We start from the raw sequence: 9,150 nt of genomic DNA, 5'->3' as shown, positions 1-9,150 counted from the left end.
TTTTCAGCAATATATGATAGTTCATACTTTGCCCAAGATTTGATGGCCCAAACCGGCGTTCAAAGTCACCCTCAGAATTCCCAGCGTTAAACGCCGGAACTGGCACCAAAATGGGAGTTAAACGCCCAAACTGGCATAAAAGCTGGCGTTTAACTCCAAGAAGAGTCTCTACACGAAAAATGCTTCATTGCTCAGCCCAAGCACACACCAAGTGGGCCCAGAAGTGGATTTTTATGTCATTTACTCATCTTTGTAATTCTTAAGCTACTAGTTCCCTATAAATAGGACCTTTTACTATTGTATTTTAATCTTGGTTCTTCTGGTTCCCTCTCTGGGGCCGAAACCAATGATCACTCTTGTTCTTATGTATTTTCAACGGTGGAGTTTCTACACACCATAGATTAAGGTGTGGAGCTCTGCTGTACCTCGAGTATTAATGCAATTACTATTGTTCTTCTATTCAATTCCGCTTGTTCTTTGTCCAAGATATCACTTGTTCTTCAACTTGATGAATGTGATGATCCGTGACACTCATCATCATTCTCACCTATGAACGTGTGACTGACAACCACCTCCGTTCTACCTTAGATTGGGTGAATATCTCTTGGATTCCTGATACACGATGCATGGTTGATCGCCTAACAACCGAGCGCTCGCCTGACAAACGAGCCAGCCATTCCGTGAGATCAGAGTCTTCGTGGTATAGGCAAGAACTGATGGCGGCATTTAAGAGAATCCGGAAGGTCTAACCTTGTCTGTGGTATTCTGAGTAGGATTCAATGATTGAATGACTGTGACGTGCTTCAAACTCCTGAGGGCGGGGCGTTAGTGACAGACGCAAAAGAATCACTGGATTCTATTCCGACCTGATCGAGAACCGACAGATGGATAGCCGTGCCGTGACAGGGTGCGTTGAACATTTCCACTGAGAGGATGGGAGGTAGCCACTGACAACGGTGAAACCCTTGCATAAGCTTGCCATGGAAAGGAGTAAGAAGGATTGGATGAAGACAGTAGGAAAGCAGAGAGACGGAAGGGACAAAGCATCTCTATTCGCTTATCTGAAGTTCTCACCAATGATATACATAAGTATCTCTATCTTTATCTTTATGTTTTATTCATCATCTATACCCATTTGAGTCTGCATGACTAAGATTTACAAGGTGACCATAGCTTGCTTCATACCAACAATCTCCGTGGGATCGACCCTTACTCGCGTAAGGTTTATTACTTGGACGACCCAGTGCACTTGCTGGTTAGTTGTGCGAAGTTGTAGTGATCACAATTTCGTCCACCAAGTTTTTGACGCCGTTGCCGGGGATTGTTTCGTGTATGGACAACTGACGGTTCATCTTGTTGCTTAGATTAGGTATTTTTTTTCAGAGTTCTTAAGAATGAGTTCTAGAGTTTTATGATGATCTGTTGAAGTCTGGCTGGCTGTGAAGCCATGTCTAATCTTATTGGACCGAGGTTTCAACTTATCATCACAAGAGCTTGTTGATTTCTATCAATCTTGCTATTGGAGCAATGATCTGCTAAGGCTTGGCTGGCCATTGGCCATGTCTAGTGTTTTGGACCGAAGCTTTCTTTGAAAGCTTGGCTGGCTGTGAAGCCATGTCTAATTCCTGGACCGAAGTCTTAGACTAGCATTGCAATGATTCCTGGAATCCAAATTGAGAATTCTGAAACCTTTATTTTCTATTTTCATATAATTTTCGAAAAAGCACAAAAAAAATTTCAAAATCATAAAAACCAAAAATATTTTATGTTTCTTGTTTGAGTCTAGTGTCTAATTTTAAGTTTGGTGTCTTGCATGCATTGTTTATTTGATCTTGGTTCTATTTTCAAGTCAATAGTACAGGGAACTGAAGATTCAGAACATGTAGCAGAGGAATTACACAGAAAAAGCTGGGCGTTCAAAACGCCCAGTGAAGAAGGACAGACTGGCGTTTAAACGCCAGCCAGGGTGCCTGGTTGGGCGTTTAATGCCCAAAAAGGTAGTGCATTGGGCGTTAAACGCCAGAATGTGCACCATTCTGGGCGTTTAACTCCAGGATGGCACAAGAGGGAGGATTTTGTTTTCAAATCAATTTTTTCAAGTTTTCAAAGTTTTTCAAAATCAAATCTTTTTCAAATCATATCTTTTCAATCAAACCTTTTTCAAAATCAATTTCTTTCCTTTTTCAAAGATACTTACTATCAATTAATGATTTGATTCAACATTTTAAGTATGTTGCCTTTTCTGTTGAGAAAGGTTTAATGTTTGAATCATATCTTTTCTTGTTAGGCAAGTCATTAATTTTTAAAAATCAAATCTTTTTAAATTGTTTTCAAATCATATCTTTTTCAAAACAGTTTTTAATCATATCTTTTTTATTTCTAATTTCAAAATCTTTTTCAAAAATTACTTGATTTCTTTCCCACTCTTGGTTTTCGAAAATCAATTAAAGTTTTTCAAAATGTTTTCAAAATCTTTCACTTAATTTTCGAAAATTTCTTCCTCTCTTTTCACATCCTTCTATTTATGGAGTACCACTCTTTCTCAATGCACAATTCGAACTCTATCTGATTAAGTTCGAATTCTTCTCCTTCTTCCTTCTATTTTTCTTCTTCTCTGACACCTCAAGGAATCTCTATACTGTGACATAGAGGATTCTATATTTTCTTGTTCTCTTCTCTTTCATATGAGCAGGAGCAAAGACAAAGGCATTCTTGTTGAAGCTGACCCTGAACCTGAAAGGACCTTGAAGCAAAAGCTAAGAGAAGCTAAGGCACAACTCTCTGTAGAGGACCTAACAGAAATCTTCAAAGAAGAAGAAGACATGGCAGCCGAAAACAACAACAATGCAAACAATGCAAGGAAGGTGCTGGGTGACTTTACTGCACCTACTCCCAACTTCTATGGGAGAAGCATCTCTATCCCTGCCATTGGAGCAAACAACTTTGAGCTTAAGCCTCAATTAGTTTCTCTAATGCAACAGAATTGCAAGTTCCATGGACTTCCATTGGAAGATCCTCATTAATTCTTAGCTGAATTCTTGCAAATCTGTGACACTGTCAAGACTAATGGGGTTGACCCTGAGGTCTACAGACTTATGCTATTCCCTTTTGCTGTAAGAGACAGAGCTAGGACATGGTTGGACTCACAACCTAAAGAAAGCCTGGACTCATGGGAAAAGCTAGTCAATGCCTTCTTGGCAAAGTTCTTTCCACCTCAAAAATTGAGTAAGCTTAGAGTGGAAGTCCAAACCTTCAGACAGAAGGATGGAGAATCCCTCTATGAAGCTTGGGAAAGATACAAACAATTGATCAGAAAATGTCCTTCTGACATGCTTTCTGAATGGAGCATCATAGGTATTTTCTATGATGGTCTGTCTGAACTATCCAAGATGTCTTTGGATAGCTCTGCTGGAGGATCTCTTCATCTGAAGAAGACGCCTGCAGAAGCTCAAGAGCTAATTGAAATGGTTGCAAATAACCAATTCATGTACACTTCTGAAAGGAATCCTGTGAACAATGGGACAAGTCAGAAGAAAGGAGTTCTTGAGATTGATACTCTGAATGCCATTCTGGCTCAGAACAAGATATTGACTCAACAAGTCAATTTGATTTCTCAAAGTCTGTCTAGAATGCAAAATGCACCAGGCATTACCAAGGATGCTTCATCTGAAGAAGAAGCTTATGATCCTGAGAACCCTTCAATGGAAGAGGTGAATTACATAGGAGAACCCTATGGAAACACCTATAATTCTTCATGGAGAAATCATCCAAATTTCTCATAGAAGAATCAAGAGAGACCTCAACAAGGTTTCAATAACAATAATGGTGGAAGAAATAGGTTTAGCAATGGCAAGCCTTTTCCATCATCTTCTCAGCAACAGACAGAGAGTTCTAAGCAGAACTCCTCTGACTTAGCAACCATGGTCTCTGATCTGATCAAAACCACTCAAAGTTTCATGACTGAAACAAGGTCCTCCATTAGAAACTTGGAGGCACAAGTGGGACAGCTGAGCAAGAAAGTTACTGAACTCCCTCCTAGTACTCTTCCAAGCAATACAGAAGAAAATCCAAAAGGAGAGTGCAAGGCCATCAACATGGCCGAATATGGAGAGGAGGAAAAGGCAGTAAACACCACTGAGGAAGACCTCAATGGGCGTGCACTGACCTCCAATAAGTTCCCTAATGAGGAACCATGGGAATCTGAGGCTCAAAATGAGACCATAGAGATTCCATTGGACTTACTTCTGCCTTTCATGAGCTCTGATGAGTATTCTTCCTCTGAAGAGGATGAGTATGTCACTGAAGAGCAAGTTGCTAAATACCTTGGAGCAATCATGAAGCTAAATGACAAGTTATTTGGTAATGAGACTTGGGAGGATGAACCCCCTTTGCTCACCAAAGAACTGGATGACTTGTCTAGGCAGAAATTACCTCAAAAGAGACAAGATCCTGGGAAGTTTTCCATACCTTGTACCATAGGCACCATGACCTTCAAGAAGGCTCTGTGTGACTTAGGGTCAAGTGTAAACCTCATGCCTCTCTCTGTAATGGAGAAGCTAGGGATCTTTGAGGTACAAGCTGCAAGAATCTCACTAGAGATGGCAGACAACTCAAGAAAACAAGCTTATGGACTTGTAGAGGATGTTCTGGTAAAAGTTGAAGACCATTACATCCCTACTGATTTCATAGTCCTAGAGACTGGGAAATGCATGGATGAATCTATCATCCTTGGCAGACCCTTCCTAGCCACAGCAAAGGCTGTGATTGATGTTGATGGAGGTGAACTGATCATTCAAGTGCATGAAGAATCCTTTGTGTTTAAGGCTCAAGGATACCCCTCTGTCACCATGGAGAGGAAGCATGAAGAGCTTCTCTCAAAACAGAGTGAAACAGAGCCCCCACAGTCAAAATCTATGTTTGGTGTTGGGATGCCACAACCAAACTCTAAGTTTGGTGTTGAACCCCCACATTCAAACTCTAAGTTTGGTGTTGGGAGGTTCCAACATTGCTCTGAGTATCTGTGAGGCTCCATGAGAGTCCTCTGTCAAGCTACTGACACTAAAGAAGCGCTTGTTGGGAGGCAACCCAATGTCATATTTTATTTATTTTCCTTTGTTATTTTATGTTTTTTTGTAGGTTGATGATCATGAGAAGTCGTAAAATCAATTGAAAAAGCAAAAACAGAATGAAAAATAGGAAGAAAAACAGCACACCCTGGAGGAAGAACCTACTGGCGTTTAAACGCCAGTAAGGCTAGCAGATGGGCGTTTAACGCCCAGTCTGGCACCATTCTGGGCGTTTAACGCTAGAAAGGGGCACCAGACTGGCGTTAAACGCTAGGAAAGGGCAAGAACCTGGCGTTAAACGCCAGAATTGGGCACCAGCCTGGCGTTTAACGCCAGAATTGGCTCAAAACGTGTTTTTTTCATGCCATTTGGTGCAGGGATGACTTTTCCTTGACACCTCAGGATCTGTGGACCCCACAGGATCCCCACCAACCCCATCACTCTCTCTCTTCTTCACCCATTCACCAATCACCTCAACACCTCTTCCCCAAAAACCCTTCACCTATCAAATCCCATCTTTCTCTTCACCACTCACATCCATCCTTCATAAAACCCCACCTACCTCACCCTTCAAATTCAAACCACTTTCCCTCCCAAACCCACCCATACATGACCGAACCATGAGCCCCCCTCTCCTATATAAACCCTTCTTCACCCCTTCATTTTCACACAACCTAAACACCACTTCTCCCCCTCTTTGGCCGAACACAAAGCCATTCCCTTCTTCCTCATTTCTTCTTCTTCTACTCTCTTCTTTCTTCTTTTGCTCGAGGACGAGCAAACCTTTTAAGTTTGGAGTGGTAAAAGCATTGCTTTTTATTTTTTCATAACCATTTATGGCATCCAAGGCCGGAGAAACCTGTAGAAAGAGGAAAGGGAAGGCAAAAGCTTCCACCTCCGAGTCATGGGAGATGGAGAGATTCATCTCAAGGGTGTATCAAGACCACTTCTATGAAGTTGTGGCCTTGAAGAAGGTGATCCCCGAGGTCCCTTTTTCACTCAAAAAGAGTGAATATCCGGAGATCCGACATGAGATTCGAAGAAGAGGTTGGGAAGTTCTCACCAACCCCATTCAACAAGTCGGAATCTTAATGGTTCAAGAGTTCTATGCCAATGCATGGATCACCAAGAGCCATGATCAAAGTGTGAACCCGAACCCAAAGAATTGGCTTACTATGGTTCGGGGGAAATACTTGGATTTTAGTCCGGAAAATGTAAGGTTGGCATTCAACTTGCCTATGATGCAAGGAGATGAACATCCTTACACAAGAAGGGTCAACTTTGATCAAAGGTTGGACCAAGTCCTCACTGACATTTGTGAAGAGGGCGCCCAATGGAAGAAAGATTCAAGAGGGAAGCTGGTTCAATTGAGAAGGCATGACCTCAAGCCCGTGGCTAGAGGATGGTTGGAGTTTATCCAACGCTCAATCATTCCCACTAGCAACCGGTCCGAAGTTACTCTAGACCGGGCCATCATGATTCATAGCATCATGATTGGAGAAGAAGTGGAAGTTCATGAGGTTATAGCCCAAGAACTTTATAAGGTGGCGGACAAGTCCTCTACCTTGGCAAGGTTAGCCTTTCCTCACCTCATTTGTCACCTCTGTTATTCAGTTGGAGTTGACATAGAGGGAGACATCCCCATTGATGAGGACAAGCCCATTACTAAGAAGAGGATGGAGCAAACAAGAGACCCTTCTCATCATGAGATCCCTGAGATGCCTCAAGGGATGCACTTTCCTCCACAAGATTATTGGGAGCAACTGAACACCTCCCTAGGAGAATTGAGTTCCAACATGGGACAACTAAGGGTGGAGCACCAAGAACATTCCATCCTCCTCCATGAAATTAAAGAAGATCAAAGAATCATGAGAGAGGAGCAACAAAGACAAGGAAGAGATATTGAGGAGCTCAAGCACTCCATAAGACCTTCAAGAGGAAGAACAAACCGCCATCACTAAGGTGGACCCGTTCTTTAATCTCCTTGTTCTTTATTTTCTTGTTTTTCGAAATTTTCATGCTTATGTTTGTCTATGTCTGTGTCTTATGATCATTAGTGTCTTAGTGTCTATGCCTTAAAGTTATGAATATCCTATGAATCCATCACCTCTCTTAAATTAACAATGTTCTTAATTGAAAAGGAGAAGAATTGCATGAATTTTGAATTTTATAACAGATTAATTATTTTGATGTGGTGGCAACATTTTTGTTTTCTGAATGTATGCTTAAACAGTGCATATGTCTTTTGAATTTGTGGTTCATGAATGTTGGCTCTTGAAAGAATGATGAAAAAGGAGACATGTTACTGAGGATCTGAAAAATCATAAAAATGGTTCTTGAAGCAAGAAAAAGCAGTGAATACAAAAAAAAACGAAAAAGAAAGAAAAAGAAAGAAATAAAGTTGTGATCCAAGGCAAAAAGAGTGTGCTTAAGAACCCTAGACACCTCTAATTGGGGACTCTAGCAAAGCTGAGTCACAATCTGAAAAGGTTCACCCAATTATGTGTCTGTGGCATGTATGTATCCGGTGGTAATACTGGAAGACAGAGTGCTTTGGGCCACGACCAAGACTCATAAAGTAGCTGTGTTCAAGAATCATCATACTTAACTAGGAGAATCAATGACACTATCTGGATTCTGAGTTCCTAAAAAAGCCAATCATTCTGAATTTCAAAGGATAAAGTGAGATGCCAAAACTGTTCAGAGGCAAAAAGCTAAAAGCCCCGCTCATCTAATTAATACTGATCTTCATAGATGTTTTTGGAGTTCATTGCATATTCTCTTCTTTTTATCTTATTTGATTTTCAGTTGCTTGAGGACAAGCAACAATTTAAGTTTGGTGTTGTGATGAGCGGATAATTTGTACCCTTTTTGGCATTGTTTTTAGTATGTTTTTAGTACATTCTAGTTAGTTTTTAGTATATTTTTATTAGTTTTTAGTTAAAATTCACTTTTCTGGACTTTACTTTGAGTTTGTGTATTTTTCTGTGATTTCAGGTATTTTCTGGCTGAAATTGAGGGACCTGAGCAAAAATCTGATTCAGAGACTGAAAAGGACTGCAGATGCTGTTAGATTCTGACCTCCCTGCACTCGAAGTGGATTTTCTGGAGCTACAGAAGCCCAATTGGCGCGCTCTCAACGGCGTTGGAAAGTAGACATCCTGGGCTTTCCAGCAATATATGATAGTCCATACTTTGTCCAAGATTTGATGGCCCAAACCGGCGTTCAAAGTCACCCTCAGAATTTCCAGCGTTAAACGCCGGAACTGGCACCAAAATGGGAGTTAAACGCCCAAACTGGCATAAAAGCTGGCGTTTAACTCCAAGAAGAGTCTCTACACAAAAAATGCTTCATTGCTCAGCCCAAGCACACACCAAGTGGGCCCAGAAGTGGATTTTTATGTCATTTACTCATCTTTGTAATTCTTAAGCTACTAGTTCCCTATAAATAGGACCTTTTACTATTGTATTTTAATCTTGGTTCTTCTGGTTCCCTCTCTGGGGCCGAAACCAATGATCACTCTTGTTCTTATGTATTTTCAACGGTGGAGTTTCTACACACCATAGATTAAGGTGTGGAGCTCTGCTGTACCTCGAGTATTAATGCAATTACTATTGTTCTTCTATTCAATTCCGTTTGTTCTTTGTCCAAGATATCACTTGTTCTTCAACTTGATGAATGTGATGATCCGTGACACTCATCATCATTCTCACCTATGAACGTGTGACTGACAACCACCTCCGTTCTACCTTAGATTAGGTGAATATCTCTTGGATTCCTGATACACGATGCATGGTTGATCGCCTGACAACTGAGCGCTCGCCTGACAAACGAGCCAGCCATTCCGTGAGATCAGACTCTTCGTGGTATAGGCAAGAACTGATGGCGGCATTTAAGAGAATCCGGAAGGTCTAACCTTGTCTGTGGTATTCTGGTGCACGAAATTGCAATCACACTTTTGCAATCCCGCACAACTAACCAGCAAGTGCACTGGGTCGTCCAAGTAATACCTTGCGTGAGCAAGGGTCGATCCCACGGAGATTGTCGGCTTGAAGCAAGCTATGGTTATCTTGTAAATCTTAG

General features: G+C 41.3%; 1 non-coding gene across 1 annotated transcript; it reads right to left on the bottom strand.

Annotated features, from left to right (window-relative positions):
* Positions 1-3,227: 3,227 nt before the first annotated feature.
* Positions 3,228-3,335, bottom strand: LOC130959613 (small nucleolar RNA R71). Its single transcript, XR_009078685.1, has one exon. It is a non-coding gene; the product is annotated as a small nucleolar RNA R71 (small nucleolar RNA).
* Positions 3,336-9,150: the final 5,815 nt, after the last annotated feature.

Source organism: Arachis stenosperma, chromosome 10 (assembly GCF_014773155.1).
Source record: "Arachis stenosperma cultivar V10309 chromosome 10, arast.V10309.gnm1.PFL2, whole genome shotgun sequence".
Lineage (NCBI taxonomy): Eukaryota > Viridiplantae > Streptophyta > Magnoliopsida > Fabales > Fabaceae > Arachis > Arachis stenosperma.
The sequence above is the reverse complement of the archived record's forward strand: the minus strand, read 5'-3'. Positions and strand labels throughout refer to the sequence as shown.